This window comes from Bombus flavifrons, chromosome 15 (genome assembly GCF_040668555.2).
Source record: "Bombus flavifrons isolate JBK064 chromosome 15, iyBomFlav1_principal, whole genome shotgun sequence".
NCBI lineage: Eukaryota > Metazoa > Arthropoda > Insecta > Hymenoptera > Apidae > Bombus > Bombus flavifrons.
Genome location: NC_138456.1, coordinates 1,714,508 through 1,735,726, shown reverse-complemented (window position 1 = coordinate 1,735,726; position 21,219 = coordinate 1,714,508). Strand labels below are relative to the sequence as shown.

The 21,219-nt window shown below is 40.2% G+C and overlaps 1 protein-coding gene across 2 annotated transcripts in view; it reads right to left on the bottom strand.

Annotated features, from left to right (window-relative positions):
- msi (RNA-binding protein musashi) overlaps positions 1 to 21,219 on the bottom strand; it is a 132,079-nt gene that overhangs the window by 100,616 nt on the left and 10,244 nt on the right. The window contains exon 2 of one of the 2 annotated variants that reach the window (XM_069128533.1): positions 2,475 to 2,540. The exons of the other annotated variant lie outside the window; for it this stretch is intronic. The gene's annotated coding sequence lies outside the window, so the exon portion shown is untranslated. The remainder of the gene's footprint in view (positions 1 to 2,474; positions 2,541 to 21,219) is intronic. 2 annotated transcript variants of the gene reach the window in all.

Genomic DNA, 21,219 nt, shown 5'->3' with positions numbered 1-21,219 from the left:
GACCATAGTCCGTGATTCCACGCGCGGTAGACTCGCGAACGAGCTTTTAATAAATGATTAGCCATCGTGTTGGCTGCGCGAGCCAACAGACGAACTGAAGAACGAGGAATTCGCGTGCTTTATCGCGACCTTGCGAACTAGCGATTCGCGACATCACCGCCACTTTCTTATTTACTGCGAACGATTCTAGCCAGCAAATAGCCAGAACCATAGCCCGTTATACGAAATAGGATTGGTAAAAAAACCGATCGATTTAGCCACGATTCGGGAAGGTTCCGCTCGATGCATACTCGTTGGAAAGATCAGAGCGTATTTTCATCCGGGAGAAATCGTTAGCTCAGCAGCACGAAATGTCGACAGAAACGAGCAAGAAACCTTATGAGCTTCCGAACTGGTGGTGTCATGTCGGCGTAAAAACGGCCAACAGAAGCGACAAAAAGGAGAAAAAGCCCGGTGCTCGCTAATGGCCAGACAACGACCGCAGTTGGACACGATATCGAGTCAAGGAAGTTTTACTGGCAGATCCAACAATTTCCTCTCGTCGATCGATACTCCTTACGATTTTTATCTACTGGAAATTTCAACTACCGAGAGAGTCATCTTACATAAGTGTAGTCCAGTTCATAAGTATTAGGATAGTTATTAAAATATCATAATTCGATGCATGGACGAAGCAGAAATTCGTTTAAATTGTTGCAAGAATTATAGTATAACAAGCATAGCACGCCGTTTTTTAGAAACATAAACTGAGTTAGATCTATCCTGGCCTATTCCAACAAATACAGCAACAATGTTGCCGTTACCGGATCAAAATGCAATTTATGCGAAACTAAAAAAGTTGATTCGAATCGATACATAGCAGGATGACGGTAGACGATCGGGACAAATCGAACTCGATCGAGCAATTTGGATCGAGAATGATTTTTTCTCTGCTCTCGTCGATGAGTCTGTATCCCGGATTCACGATCATTTACGATTAAGTTTTTATCGCCGATGGATTTTCGTGGTGGCGAGCTCCGAGGATGCCTCTCGCTTATCAAGCTTCCAGTCAATAACGCCGCGTTCAATCCCAACAAAACGTTTCTACTCGGTGCGTTCAAAACGTTCCTGCCCTGTTTGCGTGCATGGTAAAAGGCTTATCTGTTCGCTCGATGACTAAACGCACTTATAAGCTGAAAAAGCGCTCTATGAAAAATCGAGCAGGCGAACGCTGCAGTGGTGAGAATCCCCTGGGGAGCGGAACTTTTGTTGCCAGCTATGGGAATCTATCAAGGCGATTCCCATCGATCCAACTCTGTTATTTCGTCACCATCTTTCTTGCAAGTAACTCGATCGAAACCGACGGATTTATTTATTGCAGCGAGTTTTTACCTTCTTAAGGGATGGAAATAGAGTACGGCAGTTTATGAATAAATAATACACATTAATCTGTGCCATTTCTCATGAATATTGTAACTATATAATCGCTAGGTGAGCATAAATACAGGCAATCCTAATCCTCGTACCAATGCTAAGTTAATCTATTTCGATTAAGGGTGGCAAAATTTGAGAACTGTTCTATATATGGCTGATTTCAATATCGTGTTACGCTAAATAGAAATTCGATTCACCTATCAAATATTATGACGAATTATATATACGTTATACATATATGTAAATCTATAGCTCTTTAAATTGCCCATAAATGTATAAATATTTATAATCAACTAACCATATATAATAGTTTGTACTCTCTCTCTCTCTCTCTCTCTCTCTCTCCTCTCTCTCTCTCTCTTATGACTATGAATTCCCACAAGTTATCAGCTAACGTGATAATATGCAAGAAAACGAAAACGAAAACGAAAACGAAAAGGAAATTGTGGCTGCTCCTCGAAACAACGTTGCCACTCTGTTTCCCATTACATGTGTAGGTTGGCTGCAACTAGTCGCAACAGGTGCACTCAATTCGCGACCCTTTACAACCTGACTGCCGTTGCAGGTATGTATACACAGAGAATTGAAGCTGTAAAGGACCGAAAACTACGACGGAAGATCTCGTGAAAAGCACATGGGTGTTTTTTCTGTCGGTTGATGCACGTGCCTACGGACATCCTCTCTTCCCGACCTGTTCTTTTCAACTTATGTATTTATTTATCTTTTCTTGTCGGTTCGCTGCACGCTCTCTCTAAACGAAATAGAAAGTCATTCCGGTTCCTCGGTTCATTTACAGTCGCACGTTTTGTTTCGGTTCGCCTTTCATTTAATTTTTAACCGTCGCGATCCTCCGGACCGCTCAACTTTCCCAAAGCATAATTCTCGATGGTCCGTACTTTTCTCTGAAAAAAACGCAAACTCCACAAATGTTTCCCTTCTGGTTATTCCGTGTCTTCGGTGGTTTTACAGTCCATAATGAAAGTTCTCGCGAACAATGTACCTACACTCTTCGTTTGTAATTTCTAAATAAGATGGATGAAATTTAAAGAGAAGTAGCTTACCAGCGAAGATTACATCTACGATCAAACCGAGAAAAGAGACAGCTACACAGGATGCTTCTGGCTTGTCTGAAACAGAGGTAAATCAACATTCTTCCAATTATTTCAACAATTATACGTCAAAGATGTACAGAAGTCGTATGGAAGAATATTACGTTCGCAAAAAAATATTATATCCATCGCGTAATAGTTTGTGGCGACGTACAACGACGAAACTTTCCGACGGCTTCGCGACACAAAGCGCTATACCATCAAAGCGTAAGGCCGACATGTCTAATGTACCATCGATATCCCTACGGTTCTTCCGCCAAATATTCGGAAGAATGCATACGCGGCAACCGTCGCGGACGTCTAGCAACCGCGTGCGTAGTGGGGATATCGAGGGGTAACAAAGAAAAGAATTCGTTTGGCTTTGAACAAAAGATTCATTCCGTTTCGAACAGCAAAGTGCGAAGGATCTAGCGTAACAGCGAAGCAAATACATTCGAGAAGCGTGATAGTTGATTGTTGATCGTTGACGGTTGATTGTTGACTGTTGATTGTTGGCTGTTGATTGTTGGCTGTTGATTGTTGGCTGTTGATTGTTGGCTGTTGATTGTTGACTGTTGATTGTTAAATAAACCTTTTTTGTTGAACATCGAGAGTATTTCTTGGACACTTACATCCAACACCACCTCAGTTGCGACAGATGTAGGAAAAGGTGATTCATCTAGGAATAAAATTAAAAAACCTGAATTCGATAAAGTTCAACGCAGGAAAGTCACAGTAATCTCAAGATTAACGTAGTTGCTCCTACATTTAAGAACGCGGTAACTTGACGATTAAAAAAGTTAAAGATAGTTTTCAATCTTTTCACGGAGTATTTTGCGTCGTATTCGAGATATTTGCGGAAATCATCGAATATACCGTTATACGTTTCCTACCGCGACCTCAGGATTACCTCAACCCTCCCATAGAAACTGTCTGCATCCTGAAAACGGATAATCGAAAAAGCGTAGAACGGGAGAAGTCGAAGGGTGGTCTCCCTAGTCTACGATGGGGTGAGAAAATTGAACGAGGGCTGCAGGTAGGACGAGGCAGCCTGGAATACCTCGTAGATCACGCGTATTCTTACGTTCGCACGCGTGCCGGCAATTCCGTGATTCGTTGGTTACACGATGGCCGAGCATTGTTGCGTGCTAATTTACGGACCAATTAATTAGCGCCACGGAGCTCAGATATTCCTGGCTCCCCGGAACGCGTCGCTCGAATCACCCTCTGCCCCTCTCTGTTCCCTCGTTTTCTAAGCCCCTCACCCTTCTTCCCCTCGCGAAAGCATTCGTCCGACTTCGCAGCTGTATTGTGCTAACTCCGAGTGTGTTCTCCTTCTGACGCGCGATCTCTTCATTTACGATAGCTTCGATAGAAATAGATGGTGGATTTAATCGTCTCGAGATGCACAAGGATCACGAGGCCAAGTGACTAGCGGGTAGTCAAGACGTGAACGTAACGTTTCTCCAATTGAGAAAACGATTCTAGAATTCGTGCGTGTTAGTCCGAACTGGATTTTGCACGGAGCAATGCCATTTCCGTGCGTTCGTTCGTTTTAATTTTACTTAGATGGAACGCTGTTGCTTTCACTATGATACATTTAAAACATCACGTTCCTTGTATTTATCTTTCACGAGCTCGAATCAGTTCTCTATCCCTTTATCTATGGAAGCTATCGCGCGCGACGCTATTAAAGAACTGGTCGTACAATCGTAGTGTAAAAGAAACGATTGTCACTAAGGAGTACTGAGAACCTTTGTCATAACGCAGCCGCTCGTCATGACATTCAAAGGTTCGACTCAGACAGCTCGCAGAGGCGTGGTGTAATTTTTACAACAGAGGGTAAGAATGTTGATGTTCCTTGGTGGAAAAAAAGCGACACACGTGCGCGTCGGTGGATGCTCGCGAACGTTATAGATGACACTGTCAGCGACAGAGGGTCGACACGGCAGACAGGACAACGCGGTGTCAGTGTCCGGGGGTGCAGAGTGTAGGAGACAACGAATAATTCATCCCTTTCTGCCGCCCCTCTGCAGAGATGCGTCGCACATGTCGTCGCTGCACACCAAATATCACGATTCTGCTGCATTCGCCTCGCGAAACATGATCTTTCAACTACACGGTCATTCGTTCAAGCGCTATGAACGCATTTCCTCGATCAACTTATTCTGAATCACGTATACAAGACAGGTGTTTCGAACGCTCGATCGTTCCATAAATTCATTCCATTCTACGGAACTTGGAAAAAAATATTTCTATGTACAAAGGCGCAAACTATTTCAACATTCGCTTTAAAACTTCTATCTACCTATCTATATACAGGGTGGTTGGTAACTGGTGGTACAAGCGGAAAGGGGGCGATTCTACGCGAAAAAAGAAGTCGAAAATATGGAATTTTTGGAAATATGGAAATTTTTTTTTAATTCTATTTTTTATTTTTTTTAATTTTTTAAAAAATCTACAGTGAGATCCGTTATAACGAGACGTGATAAAGTGCACGCGTACCGAGCGAAAATTCGAAGTCGATTTTCTCGAAACAAAGCCTCAAACAAAAAATTGTTATTCTATATTTTCGACTTCTTTTTTCGCGTAGAATCACCCCTTTTCCGTTTGTACCACCAGTTACCAACTACCCTGTATATTATAGGATTTTATTATTATTTATTTAAAATGGATTAAACAGAAAACGATGGTTTTTTAACGTGAACTAAATACAATAATGTGCTATAACTAAGACAAGTAAATAGTTAATTTACAACTCTCGTTACCACGATTCCAACTCTTTTACGCGGACCACACTCTCTGACAACGCTGACTTTTCAACTCACACTGACTGTTAATTCGTCTTTCTCCCTTACCATCCCTTTGTCTTTTCTCATAGCCCCATCACGTACGTGTTCCGCAACCGTCGGTGGCTATAGTCACGTAGGCCTTTTTTCCGCGTAACTATTCGACTGAAAGACCGACGACACGTTGATGGGCCTGTCGGCACTTAGGCTTTCTCGCAACATTGTTTATGGTTCACCCGATATTTCCATTTGTCCACGCTACTACAATATGTATATATATGTCGGAGATGAAAGAACATCAGGATTTCCCGGCTGGAATGTTGGGAAAAACCCCAATACCCTAGTCCAGACTTTTACTATAGCTACACTTAAGTAATAAAAATAAGAAATAGTTCTAATGTTTCAATCTGGCTTTATGACGATGGGTTCGGACTCGAAGTGATATAGCGGGTCACTAGACGTAGCCACGGTCGCGGGAGGAACGTGTACCTGACAAAGGTATGGAATGATTATATGGCCCTCATTAAAAACAAAGATTGACCCGAGAAGTGGGGACAGGAGTATATAAGGGCAGTTTCTTTTGGATCAGGGGAGTTACGCAGATAGTTAGCTAGTTAGTCGTTGGGCGCATTGCTGATTGAATTATTGAGACAGTTATCCGTATCATGTATCACGCTGGTAATCGTCATCCCGTGGATCGTGGATTCGTTACCGAACCTGAACTCGTTGTCACCATCATCTCGACCATCCTATCGCTGCTACGACTCATAGCCTCTTGTAGTGTCCACATTCGTACCAATCAACATTAGCTACATCCGCGATGGTAAATTAACTAAAGGATCATCGAACGCCCATAATTCCAATCCTTCTCCGACATATATATATATGTGTGTGTGTGTGTGTATGTATAGTGTATTACATGAAATATTATATAAAATATATAAAATATTTCGAAATCTCATTAGCCTTGTATCGAGACACGTCTGAAATCAAAGGTTCGAAAACTTTGTTCAGCCAGCGTACATTTTGAATGAATGTTTGCGGTGGGAAACAAGCGCTCCAAAAGTCTAAAAGATAGCTAGCCTATATAGTAATTGGTAGAGATACATTGGTAGATACTTGATCACGTTTTAGGATGGGCAGATTAATTTCTGACAGTCGCGTCACGACTGATCGTCACTCAAAAGTGCGAGCAAATAGGCGGAAGATAACGATAACGTCCGCGCCAATAACGACGCGACGGTCAGCTATGATTATTAATCATGTGCAGGTTGCGCGTGCGAGTGTCAGCGGTGCGTGGGGAGGCCTGACTAATCGTTCCGCCATTGCGGAATAATATACCCATAGTGGTGGACCGTTGTTTTGCTCCTGTGGTTCTACAGTTTAGACTCTCTACTAGACTCGTGTACTTTGTTTTTGCATCACGCGTTGCATTCTAAACTAGCGATTTCCATCAGTAATGATTTTACAAAGGAATATCGTAATCTGGTACCTTATACAGCAAAAAGGTACACGCTGCTAAATAAGTCTTATTTCACTCGAAAGATTAAAATTCTATTCGAATTTTGTAGCAATGTTTATTCGAGATTATCAATGAGATTAAATTCAATAACTGTAATAGGTTATCCTGATTTACTGTTGGAAGCTTCAGATGCTAGGCTGTTTGCGGTTGCGCGAAAACGGGACGAGCAGATCTTCCGGGTAGGATATTTTGCGGGGGAGTACGAAATCCTCCAGTAAACCAACGGAATCCTACCGGCTGCTGGCTTTACCTCGCTACGGTCTCGCGCTAATGCAGCAATAAACATGCATCTATCTGAAGCACGAGCGAAGTCACGGCTCCGCCAGACGAGAACAAGCCTACGAAGAATAATATGCATCAACGGAAATATAGTAAAGACGTAGCCGCTAAAGTTTCCATGCCGAAACGCATCCGCGCTTACACACGAGCAACTGAAGATACGAATATTCTAGAATGCAATGGATTCAGTAACATTAGCTTTGAAAAATTTAAGAATCAATATCATTTAGCTCTTGACACGGGGAAGTAATAAAATTATTGCTATAAAAAATGGAATTTTTCTATGGTACAGTGAGAACAAGGTTGAGGTACAAGACGTCCACGTGTAAGAGCTACAAAATAATTTACAATGAGTTAGGGCAGCGTTTGCGCCATAAAGAGAGCTTAGCGTCGAGAAAAATAGTTGTTGCTTAGTTTTTCAGGTACACTGTACACTAGTAATACTGCGAGAACAGGCAGGGTGAAAAGGAAATCGTAACAGAGTACATACTTGCTGCTTTAGAAAATAATTATAATTGCTTCAATATATATATACGTTTTAGGTAGAAATTATTTCTACGAGATAAAGCGATGAATTTGTTGGAGTGGATCGATTTAACGGACAGATAAACATTTTACAAATTTAAGTGAGAGAAATGGGAATGCAATTTGAGTTCTGGAATATTTTATCCAGATCATAAAATCTATTAACTTCAATCTCGAAATAGCCGCTTGAATTCCGTTTTGAATTAAATATTTTTTCAACCAATTCACAGTTTGATTTTGCTCTGTAGGTTGTGATCTAAATAGAAACTGAAACTACGCTGAAATTGCAACGACTGATTACAAAACACGGACGAAAGAAGCGATAATGAAATCGATGAAACAAATCTGCTATAATCGTATTACACTTTTACGAGCGTTAATATAGATTCTCGTAAACTACATTAAATCTTGTATTCAGGTCATCGAATAATAGATTCCCGGTTGATTCGTTAAAAAAGAATCTGTCCTTTTTTTTTTTAAGAACAACGAAAATAAGTTTGCCCGACAGTATTTTTGTTCCGACTGGGAGCACGCGTACGTGGCGCACAATACGGAAAGGAAGTTAATTACTCCTCGCTCTCATTTCGATTTTTTGAATAGCCAGCCGCTCAACAAAAGGGGAGAAAAGACATCGCGTCGCTGCGAAAAAATAGGTTGCGTCGTGAAGGGTCTGTTTTGAAATATTTTATAGTTACTTTTCCTCTCCCTTTCTCTCTCTGCAACTGAAATTTTTAAAACCTCGAGTTTTCAAAGATTAATACAAACGTATGTATGTTACGCTTCTTCTCTTTTTCCTACCTAATCTGTATCTCGTTTTGGCAAATATTTATTTGCCAGTTGCATGAATTAACCCTTAAATTAACAGGATTTCTCAGCAAACAATGTCACTGTATTACGTCTTTGTTTGAAAGATAAAGTTGCGCGATAACTGTAAGCTTGAAAGGATACAATCGTTCCGAACACCGAGAATGATATCGAAAAATTTGAGTTATCTATGGAATACGTTCAACAGATCAATTGAATACTGGATACGTTCTACATGAATACGTTTGACGTATTATGCACTGAAGAGTTAAGGAAAAATATGAAACATTTTTAAACCAATGAACAATACGTGCTTCGATATTAATAGCAATCTCGAGACACTTTTCGTTCACTTTCCAAGTATCATATCTGCTGGGGGAAAGGTCTGCAGTCGTTTTGGAACAAAAGAATGAAACGAGGAACGGTTGATTACGACGAGCGATTAAATTTTTCATTATCGAAGAAATTCTGCACCGTCAGAAATAAGTAATAATCGACAGATCGCTGCGTCCGCTCGCTTCTTGTTTCTTCATGCGACGTAAATCTCGATCGTGAGTAATATCGGCAAAGTCAAAGGTATTTTCAAAAATATCTCCACTCCGCACGCTGCGAAGGATTCTTGTTTGCTTAACATACTATACCCCTTCGCGTATTTCGTTCGAACTCAAGCTTTCAACAGGGTAGATTTTTTAAATATTTTTGCTTCTTTGGTTGTGTGTTTTTTCTCGTGTTTTTCTGCTTTCGGAACGTTTCACCGTTTCCCGCAACTTCGGCATTAAAACGTAAAAATAAAAAGAGTAGAATTTTTCGAGGAAAAAGAATTTGTCTGCAACTGCCGCCGCGTTTCTGGGAATATCTCGTCGCATTTCATTGATGAGGATGGGACAAAGCTTCAAACTCATATTTATTCGCCGTCTGCTTTCTTTCTCGAGATCCTCGTAGCCAAAGCATTCTGCCATTTTAATCTTAGCGCGACGCGCGAGCCGGAAGGACACGCTTCGCTTTGTACGCGAATTACATACGGACCACGTGCTTATTTTAAAAGATTGTCGTCCACAGACTTCTTTAATCTCGGGATTCTCCTGCAACGAAAAGTCATAGAAAAGGACAGATTCCCACCCCTAAATCGAACTCGCATATACATCCCCGTTCACAAGTATCAGGCCATCCAGAGAAAAAGAAGAAGCAGTCGTTAGGAAATTATTAAACCAAGTTTGGAATGTTAGACGCGAGGGGAATGAGCTTATTACTAGACTACGGACGTTTATACGTTTATGTGAAATTTAAGGACGCAAATATCTACGGAATGCAAATCATACGCGCAAAAATATATAAAATATTTTAAGTACTATATTTGTAATAATATATAGTTATCTACCTACGCTCGTAAAAATATGGATTAACGTATGGATAAATATCGGCGCAACAGCCCGCACGATTTAATAGATAAATTGAAAAAGATCTCAACACGAATCCAAAACGAGGAGCGAAACCTTGGTGACAATGAAAAATGGAAACAAAGGTTCTCCGTGGGAAGGTATTCCCCTCGGGTAAAGCGCATCGTCGAAATCACAAAGAAACCTGAGCGACAGGATCGAAAACGGGGAGTTAATTTTCCCGCAGGATCACGACCGTGCAAAACGGAATGAATGTCAGGGAAAGGGTGGCTCTGGTTCAATTATTACGGAACGATAGAAACGGATTATCACGCTCGATTTCGCCGTTTCTGTATTAAGCGACAAGTCGCCGGCGAGTCAACGCTGCGTCCGACAACCGTGTAATTCGCCTACCACGAAAAATCATCTCCGCGGAAAAAATGTCATGGCTCCCGTGGCGCGGAAAGACCAAGGAACACGAGGGAAAAAGTCTTCTTTCAACGAACTACGATTTTTCGCAGTTACAGCTCACCAAAGGATCGATATACGATGGCTCGCAAAAGTATTTGTATCTATTACCATAAACTTTTCTATACATTATTTCGTAGATTATAGAAAACGGTTAAAAATTTCATTAGCACCGTAATGATCGTGTTGGTAAAATTTGAGATCAATGTGGATCTCGTTACGGTGCCAATGAAGTTTCAAAACGTCTCGCCTAAGGCACGTAACGTGTTCGTAAAACATTTCTTCATTTCTGTAAATTTGTGGAATTAAAATAGTACTTCTCCGTCGTAATACCGTTACATTCCTAATTACGGGCTGATCGTAAATTTGCTAGGAATACGAGCAAAGCATATTGACTAACATCTGGAATTAATCTACCGAAAAGGTCCGACGGTTTGCGAATAGTCTGTTTCCGGAAGTTAATATAAGTCATGAAGTACGGTCCATTTCGTAGAGACGAGCCACCTGCGGCACTCACGGAATCCCAACTGAACGTAGTTTTCATAAAAACAACTTCCATTCCCGTATCCAAAGGAAACGAAATTATATTACATCATTCCACTATGAAGAAAGGATTGCACTTATTACAAGTAAGATAAGTGTTTTATTTTGTTCTTTTTTTTTTCTTTTTTTTTTTTCATGCAACTGAAATTGCGTCTGATCTTTAAATTCGTTCAGACAATAGAGGTTCAGTTTTCAGTTCGTACATCTGAATCTGAACAGTGTAGCTTGTACGTAGAAACGAGATTCTACTGTGCGTACACGAAGCGTATTCACGTAAGATTTTCATAAAAGAGCCGAGGTTAAGCGGAAAATGGCGAAAAGGGGAAAACGTCCTCGCAGTTCAGCCATTTCGCAGATTTCGCTGGACGAATTCTCGACTCGTGCTAGAAAGAGCTGGTCGCTAGAAATGACCGAAGCATTATTTCTGTTCGGGATACCCGTTGACCCGTATTCCTATTCGCAAAGTCAACGGCAGACCAGCGTTCCTTTCGTCGATACTAGAATTTCTTGGCAGCGCTTTTCTTCCTGGCCGCACGGGTCGCTCGATAATCTCGAAAAAAAGCGCGACTCTGCTCGAGACGGCCGCTCTCGCATGGCTGATTAACTCGATATCCGAACGTATCGAGTCGGCAACGCGAAAATCGTTGTGATCCACGAAATAGTAGCCACTTTACGTGTCAGTAAACTCCAAGAGAACGTTTATCGACTGGCTATAATAGTCGGCTGTGCCTCCAGAAAATTTGAAAATGAAAGCATCCAGGGTACAATGGAACCTTTTGTCTAAGCGTTTTATTAAGAGACAGAGCGTGCTAATCGATTTGAGTTCCAGGAAAACATAATCTCAAATAGACGTTCCATTAAAGAAAATATCGAAGACTTGAAAGAAATCTTGGCGCCAGTAAAACACATAACTGGACACACTTTAGACTCCCGCGTATCGAATTACAGATGATTTGATCCATTAAAGGTCAACGTTAACGCAACATTTCATTTGCAATTCTTTTTCAATCAGTTAAATCATTGAATTCTCTCATCGTTGAGAGAATGGAAGATTTAAAAGGGAAGCGCAAAGGAACGAAGAAGAAGCTTCTACCGAGAAGTATTAGTGATTCAGAACAAGACTCGGACCGACTTCCGGTGAAGAGGAAGTATGGAACGTGTGAGCGGAAGAAAAAAGCGAAGAAAAAGTGTGAAAAAAACGAAATAGCAGAATAGATGTCGAAGAAGACTCGGGTCAATAACAAATTTCTAAAAACGTGAATTAAAAACTGAAGAGAGGTATTTACTGCTACCTATGGTAACTTAAGTACATTCAATGCTTCGATGTAGAAGCTACATCTGGATAACGAATGAAATTTTATTGGAAAAGAATCGGACTCGCTCGCCCATCGCAAACCGTCAATTTTGTTGTAGGAGGCGCGAGAAAGTACGATGCCTTGAACAAAAGGTGAATCGAGTAATCGATAAAATTCTCTTAGCAGTTTCAACGTAACGCCGTAAAAGAGTCTAGGTACTCTTGCCGCTGCAGCGTCGGTTCTGAATAATTCAGGGCATATATTTTCTTTTTTCGTTTTTGCTTCTTTCGTCTTCTTCTTCTTTTTTCTTTTTTTTTTTTTTTTAATATGGTTCATTATCGTGCGCACGAACGATGTAATTGAATTAAAAAGGAATGCCACCGATTATTCACCGTAGAAGGAAAAAAAAGATATGAAAGTTCTTTTAAACGCGTATCGATCTAACTCGCGCAGTTTAATTAAGAACGTGTGCGCGGTTTGTCCGCGAGACGAGCGTTTTAATTCGTCCGAGCCGTTTGACGCATTTTTCGGTTGCTGTTCAGACCAGAGCTTTTATCGAAGCGCGGAGAAAATAAGAAATATGTCATGCTAAAACATTAAGATCTTGGAATTTCCTTCGAACGGAACAGTAAATGTTCACCGAGTAATCAGCTCGGCGATCTCTGATATCGTACGTGATCGAGGGAACGCGGCAAATTCGAAAAGCTTGATGGAATAACGTAATATAAATAAATCATCGTGAAGAAACGAACCGCTGCCGTTAGTTTCACTCGAAGCAAATAAAAATGATTATTTCGCCGACTGAATATTTGTTAGCGGAGTCTGTGTTAACCGTAGCTATTATTGTTTCAAAGTAATCGATACCTACACGAACTGGACTGATACATCAATACCATTATCGTATGAAACGATCACTGGCGCGTCATGTGCAAAATCAAAGTCAATCTGTCGAGTATAATGTCGACCAGCGAAATATCTGTGCGGCTTTTCATTGCGATTTCGATCGGATAAACAATAACAACCAAAATTCGGTGACGACGCGCTGCGATTATCTATTATATACATATATATATATATATATATGATTCCGTTGCTTAATCAATGTCATTCACATCGATGATACAATAAATCGATTAAATGTGTTTGCTCCATACAACGAGAATCTGTATGGTACCGATTTCAATGCGAATACGTAAAACTCAAAAAATTGTAGAACAACGTGGGAAAATCTTACAGTATAAAAATAGGTAGCTATGATATAAAAATTATTCGTTAATATAGAGCACAGTAAGTTATGAAATTTTGTATTCAAAAATTGTCTAATCGAGTCTATTTGGGTGTTGGTTGTATCTTGTCGTCATCGAATGCAAAAGACATCCAATGTTAGTCGAAGTTTAGTTTGAATTAGACGCTAGATAATTTACAAGCGTAGGCAGGTTTTCTTGTGGAAAGGACAACTTACCGCGGGGAAGGATCGGCTCGCAAGAACGTTCATTCTCGAAGAGAAATTACAGGAGTAGTTCGAAGCTGTTACTAGCGATCTATCAGAGCGCACAACGCCGACTACACTCCACTTCCCTATAGATATTACATGTGCACGTATCTACTTGCAGTTATCTCTGCCAGTGAATGTCATCCGACAGGAAGGTAATCCATAATCAGGCAATGCCTATATCCACTTGGCTACCTAATACCTAATAGATCCCGCTCGAAGTAGATAGCCTGTGAATTACAGGCAGAATGAGTATGCAGAGACGTGTGCATGTCAGCCGGTGTTTCGTCGGGTAAAACTAGGTGAATCGGGTGGAACTACCCGGCAATCTAGTCGAACTGTTCCGCTGGAAATAAGCTCTAACCTTCGCAGTCTGTGAGCTGCCACGAATTTAAGGATAATCGCATCAAATTCTCGGCAATATTCTATCCTACAACCCCCGTTCACAACGCGTGTTTGAACGTCTTTTATGCAAAACGCCATATTCGATCCAAATAGATTGTCAGGAAAACGGTCGATTGATGAGAATGTTGTGTAATATGCCTACAAAGTATTCAATAGCTTTATGAATTTCCCACAAATTGTCGAACTTCGAATTGTTCAATTCGTTCGTTTCTCTGAGAAATCTGCGATATTATGGTCTCCTCTATGCGAACCCACATAAAACAACGTATGGGTAGCATACTGGTGTCAACCGTATAGTATAAAACTTCGCTAGTGTCTACTCTTCAAGTCGATACTTTTCCTCCACCCAACCGTTTAAAATTAAGAACTTGTTGTGTCGTATCTTATCCAGTTTACATCAGCTTGTAAGCTATTGTTTGTCGGTATGTAGCTTCGTAAATTTAATTTGCATGTATTTTTCATATTACGCGCGCTTACATGGCTACTGTAAGCAATGTGTTAGTCTTTTTCTCTGTAAATAAATAAATAACATATAGCATAACGTAACAATGTAATATACATAAAAGCTGTTTGCGAGAGTTATAGAGTGAAATAATTACATATACGTTGACTTCATAATTTCCTAATCTAAAAATCATTGAAAAAGTTTAAAGCGAGTTAAGTAGAAAATTTTGATCCAAGTTTGAATCACGTACTTTATAGGAGATTTAATGATATACGTGAAACGTTAATTAATCGGATGGAAATTCTAGAGTAAGAAAAAAGTAAAGGAAACGATATCGTTTCCAAGGTTTTTTGTTAAAAACTCGATTTTTTATTCCGAAAGGTGAGACGCACAAGGCGCAGTGGTCGTGCCTAATCTTCCACCAAGGTGCACAAGCCAAGAAACTACCTTCGTTGAAGCTCACGAACTGCAAACAAGCTCTGATGCACCGTAAGTATTCCTCGCAGACAATGGGGAAGATCGAAGGAACGAGATGGGGGAAAAAGGGATGGATTGTGAGACTATCTTGCATCTAGAAGGTCCGTAAAATCAGTCGTAAAAATCGTCTACGGAGGTAAAATTTGCACACAAATAGTACAATGCGTTTTTACGACTCGGTGTTTATAGGTGATCTGCACGCAATGCGATGAAAAGCAAAAAATGTTCGGGTATTTTAATCTTCCTCTATTTCGAACACGTATTTGATCCTACGTGGACAATCGGATTAATATCTAAAAGTTTTCCAATAAGTTTCAACGTAAAAATGTCCAAAGATTTAGATTTCGCAGTGATCTTGCGTTAGATTTACAAGACGATAAAGAATCGTTAAAAGAAATGTGAAGAAATGGTAGTCACTTGGCTGCACAGGGGTTAATTCGTACAAACAGACGATGAACGTTGAAGAAAGAAGTAAGAAGTTTACTCAACTTCAACATTAACCTAAAGAATCGCCAAGTTGCTCGGTCGTTGCGAAAATTCTGCGCGCAAAAATATCTTTTTGCCAGACCGTAAAAAAGTCTTCCTCGTCGTGGTAATAAAATCTTTCTCTGTCTGGCGACGTATAATGAGCGTACCTTGCAGGAAGTAAAGCAAGGGTGGCCAGATGACACGAGGGTTAGATTTAACTGGGCCCGGAGATAAAGAGAACGGTTTTATCTTCGCGCGTGATTAAGCCACGCGGCAGTATATCATCGATTATATACTCGTTAGCCTAAGTGGCAACCCCCTTTTCCTCCGATACGCTTTTCCTTCGACTTGCTCACGTGGAAAGATAACCGGTGCCGTTTTCTTCGCACCGAAGAATCCCCCGTATTATATTCGGATTTATGGACCGTCATTTAGACATCATTGATAAATAATCGACGCTGATGCAACGAGGCAACGGTCTGTGAATTAATTCGCGAATTAACGAAACTCCAAGAGACCAAGTTGTTTTGAACGACGAAAACTTTGAATTGATTCCTTTCGACTTACTTTCAAGAAGATAAAACTTGTAACTACTGTTCGCTAAATAACAAGTAAATAAATAAAATTGTGATGTAGGAATAATCCAGGCTCCAGCGATAATTTTATTTACAACTCGTGTCAAATCTACCGCGATAATTATTACGTAGAACTGTAAAAATTCATTCCTATATTTAGGAGGTTGTCTAGGAGAGTCTGATGTTTTTAACAAAAATTTTCATCGCGCATATGCATGTACGAGTCACATGATTAAGAAGCTTAATGAACTACGCGAAAGACGTTATCGTGTAGGAGTAATGCAATGAAAGATCGCGTCTCTTAAATTTTATGGAAACACGGAATCCATTAAAGTTTCAGACGTCGAGATTCCGTGACTAAAGTTGGTCGTAAAGTTGGCTGTTAGTCCATCTTTAATCGAAACTTTAACGCTCCTCTTTTCCGCCTATCCTTCCCGTAATCAGCTAATAAATAAATCCGACGAGCGGGAATATCTTCCAATCAAAGATACCAATAACCAAAGCATCCATATTAATCGATTAACCGACTACATAGATACAACTACTTAAAACCTGGAATACTTCTATTCGTCTATTAAATATTTTCAATCGAACGAAGAGAAACAAAAATGATACAAAAAATAATAAAACTTCGGCTTTCTTGAATGTTTCGAAATGGTAGATAGATACGAAGTTTTAACTAAAGAAGACAATAGACCAGAAATAGCTACAAAGAACAGAACGAGTGCAAAGAATTTGGTGAATTTAAAGGATTAAAAAGCGTCCAGTCAACTGGAGGAGCGACTAACAAAGTCAGCAAATAGAGATGACTGGCAAAGGAATTGTAGACGAGCCATCCTAGTAGATACGTAGAACAAGTGTCTGCGTCCATTGTGCAGAATTGTTTGATTGAATGGTAGTTTGCACATACTAGCGCATTTAGTTCCGATCCTTCTTCCCCCTTCGTTCCTCCTCTCTTGCCCCTTCACCCTATCCTTCTCCTCTCTATGCAAAGGTTTGCCTAGTGCATCGTCTAGTGCTTGCACTCAGCGGGTCGAGAGCTTTCCAAAGTGCTCGATGATTAGGAACGTTCGATCGTTACGTTCATGTCGCTGAAAGCAGAAGCCAACAATGTGAGGCGCTCTCGATAATAACGAAGCCGTAAAATTTGTTCGAGCTTCGTTGGCGTGCAGAAAAAACTGACAAGCCGGTGACCGTAATAGAAATCGAGCCTGAGATTTTTAAACGTCTTCTCGCATTCAGAAGGATCTCTTGTTTCCTGTAATCAGTCGTTTTCAATCGTTTGAAACTGTTCCAGCTATACTATAATACTACAGAATACTATAATACGCTAAGTACGATCACGAGCTTACAGGTGCTTCGTGCGAAAGATAACCCTGTTGCGTTCTTCGAATCATTTTCAACCCCATTACAGTTTCCTATCCTTAACAAACACGTACCGAATTTTAAAATTATTCAGACTGTCTTCCTTCGGGTGTCTTAAGTTTGAGAAAAAAAAAGATGAAAGAACCATCGCCAACATGCGTGATCGATCGTTTCAATCTTTTGCTAGAGATGAAAAGATTAAGAGCGTGATTCACAAAGAAAAGTTCGTGGACTTCGGCGGGAACCTGTACGTGTATCACGAAACGCGTTATCCGAAACATATTCTAGTCGAGCGTGAGATTTCATTATCCAGAGCTTCTCGCAATCTGTCCTTCGTGACGATTCCATTCTTCGGAACCGAAGAAGGAAACGCGGAGAACAAGGGTGTGAAAGAACCCTTCGGGATGCTCGAGCACTTTAGACCCCCTAAAATGCGCTTGGCACTCAAAGGAACTAGGGCTCAGCATTTCTGCCACTATCGCGTTATTTTCACGGGAACTGAAGGGCTCTCCAACGTTAAGGATGGAAGGATGTGTGCGTCAGCTTACTGTGAATTTACTGCGTCGAGATTTTGCCTCCGTTTTACTACTATACGCGTTATTTAATACTTATTTTTCAACTCGGTAGATTTTAGAAACGTAGCTGGTAAAATTATTTGAATTTAATATCGACAGTCGTTACAGCGGTTACAGTGCTACAAAATGTTTCATAGAACAGATACAAGGTATAGAGAAATCTCAATCGTTCTTTTACGATCTTAGTTGATGATGAACCTACTCTATTCTATTCTAGAACATTCCTCCCTGTGTACTACCTAATCTTTTTGTTAGACCACCGCAGGTATAAAATGAATTTAATCGATAGACTTAAGTATAAGATTTTCGGTGGTATACGAGTAGTTTCCCAAGCGCTGGTCGCAATTTTAATTATGCAACGCCTCCTTGAGACACAATTACTAGAAGTGCCAATTACCTAATTGTTCAAATTGCTGGGATGCGTCGCTGTGCGAAAAAATTCCTTCGGAGAAAATTCACCACCGAGAAACACGATTTAATATAACGTTCTTTTTCTCGTCTTTCCTAACTAAACCCTTCGCTTTATTAAAAAATATGTTATTTCGTCGAGAGATAACCAATATAAAATGTTAAGGATTCTTTCTCGAAAAGTAACAAGCTTCTAAATCGAGCAGCCAGCTGAAATTTAAACTAAAAAAAAATGCACCGCCTCGGTCGAAGTTAGAATGCTTCAAGTTTAAACACGATGGCTACTCATTCGTCCATCGGTCTTTCCAAGCGAGAAGATGAAGTTTCCACGGAGGCAAGTTTCTCGGCTGGATTAGTCATGAGTTGGATTAAACTGCACAGCCTATTGTATCTTGGATTTACTAAACTTCGGCCGGGCTTGCAGAAGTTTTGAAAAGCAAGGGAAAAGGGAACGCGGAGATTCTCTTCGACATTGCGATCGAATATCACACGGGAAAATTCGATCAATACACTTCTCATTAACTGAGTCGCTCAGAAGCCACGATCAACTTCATAAGTTAAACGCATGGATGAAAAGACAATTTACAAATATTCTCCTTTTATTTTCCTCCGAGTTTATGTTATCCCCTTAAGACAAATTTATGAAAATAAGATTTCTGTTTCAAGATGTTGACTTAATAAAAATTTGATCATCTTGCATTCAGAAAGGCTCCGTTATATTATTGACGAGGGATTTTTAACTTCTTTTTTCTCGCGATATCATTAGACTCGGGACCATCGAAAGTTCAACTAATCCTCGTCAAGATAAATCAAAAGGAAGAACGTGCAAGTTGGTGACAAGTGCAGAGCAAATCCTCTAGTACGAGGAGGGTCGACGCAACGGATCGTATAAATTTTCTTTCTGCCAGTTTTTCTGTCATCAAGCGACGTCCTACACGAAAGGGGCGGCGATAAACTTCACGAGCAGGCCGCACGCAGAAATCGCTCGTCATATATCTCAGATAGGCGCATTATACCGAAATTATTAACGTGCGAAATCCCAGCGTCGGCCATTCTCTGCAGAACTCGCCTCAGCTGAGGACTTCGGCTTTTTCGTTCGGATAACTCGCTGCCAATTTTCGCAGAATTTAACCAAAATTATTTCATGACTATTCTGTCCACGCCGTTGATGCCATCTCGCGAAAATGAAATTATACATTACACGTATATTCTGTGACAGAAAAACGAAGCGTGGTTCTTTAACTTGTTCCAGCAGCATCCATTGCGAATGCGACCAGCGGGAACATCGTAAAGTTCACCGGCAGTTCCATCCATTATTGTTGTCATCAGCTGCGATCGTAAAGAGACGCCTGCATTACATAAACAAATACCACTACCTTGGACCAGTAAGTTACGAGCGTTAAACAAGTTTAACGCGATCAATATTGTTTTTCAATTTGCTACGACCTGACCTCTTTTACCATTTTTTTTTCTCTCAACTAACTATGTATCGAGATTACAATTACGGTTAACCAACTTCTATCAAACGGTGCAATCGAATAATTAAAATTCCAAAATAGAAATTGAATTGATATTGAAATGAATTAAAAACGGAGACGCGTTGGCGTTTAAATTTTGCGTTTGAGCAAAAACGATCGAGGATCGCTTTGAAACTAACGGACGATCGTTGTTTCGTTTAATTGTTTAATCAAGTGATTTAGAGATAATTCTAATTACTGGAAGCAGCAGATTTTTCACAGCCAGCGGGATACAAGCATGGTCGATTTATGAAAGGAAGCTGCGTGTGTGGGCGTGTAAAAACGCGCATACACGCGCACCATCGCGCTACTTTTAATAACATCATTTTCCACGGTTTCTCCGCTTGGTAGTCGGTCTCCCTCTTTTTATTTATTTTTCCATTGACCCCGGAATTTTTATGAAAAAAAGTCGTAGCTCTTGTGCCTGCCATCGCAAGGGAGAAAGAGAGAGAGAGAGAGAGACGAAAAGAGAGAGATAAATTATTACGTTAATTATAAAATATCCACCCTTCGCTGTACGCCACCGCCCCTCTGTTAAAGCCTTTAAAAGCTCTTTAAAGGTGTTTCAGATACGGCGATAACGAATTTTAATCTCGCCGTTTAAAGCGAATCTAATGAAAAATATCAAAATGTCGGCGATTCCTTGCTAGTCGCAACAAGTCCTCTATGATACGGCACAATGATGTTTCAGTAAAATTAACTTTACTTGATCGATTTAATTTTGTACAAACGGTGACCCTAAACACTTTTTGATAGATCACTTTACTTCTTACGATAAATTTCGAAGGAATTTTTAGGAATACTACTACCGGATTGCTATAATATTTCTGGCGTCAGCGTGAGTGACTTACTGAAATATAGAATCTCGTTATAAATGAAAAATGAAGTCACATACCTCATTAAAAATATTATAATCGACCTATATTTTTTCAACCTTCGGTGTATTATAGTCTCTACCATTATATTATTCAACGTTACAAAAAATCCACCTTCAAAGGGTTAATTTGTAGCAATAATTCCTGCGCAAAAATCACCAAATAACGTATATACTGGAAAGCCTCTATACGAGTAATTAGGTAAGTAAGAAATATTATTCGCGTAGAATATTTTGCATTTTAGGTTACCCGTTCCGACTGATTTTTCCATAATAAAATACGTGTTTCGAAACCACTCGTCAGTAGCGAGCGTAATGTAGACCCGTGCCGCGTCGCGTTAAAATAATCGAGTTAAGTAACTGTATAGAAAATAATCTGATTATTTCCTGCATGTGCCAGGACTCGTTAACAACGATACAATCATAATTTCTGTCCTGTATTTATTTGCGTGCACGCGTAAGCGATACGTACACATGCAGCTACACAAACAACTAATAATTAACCTATTACAGTGG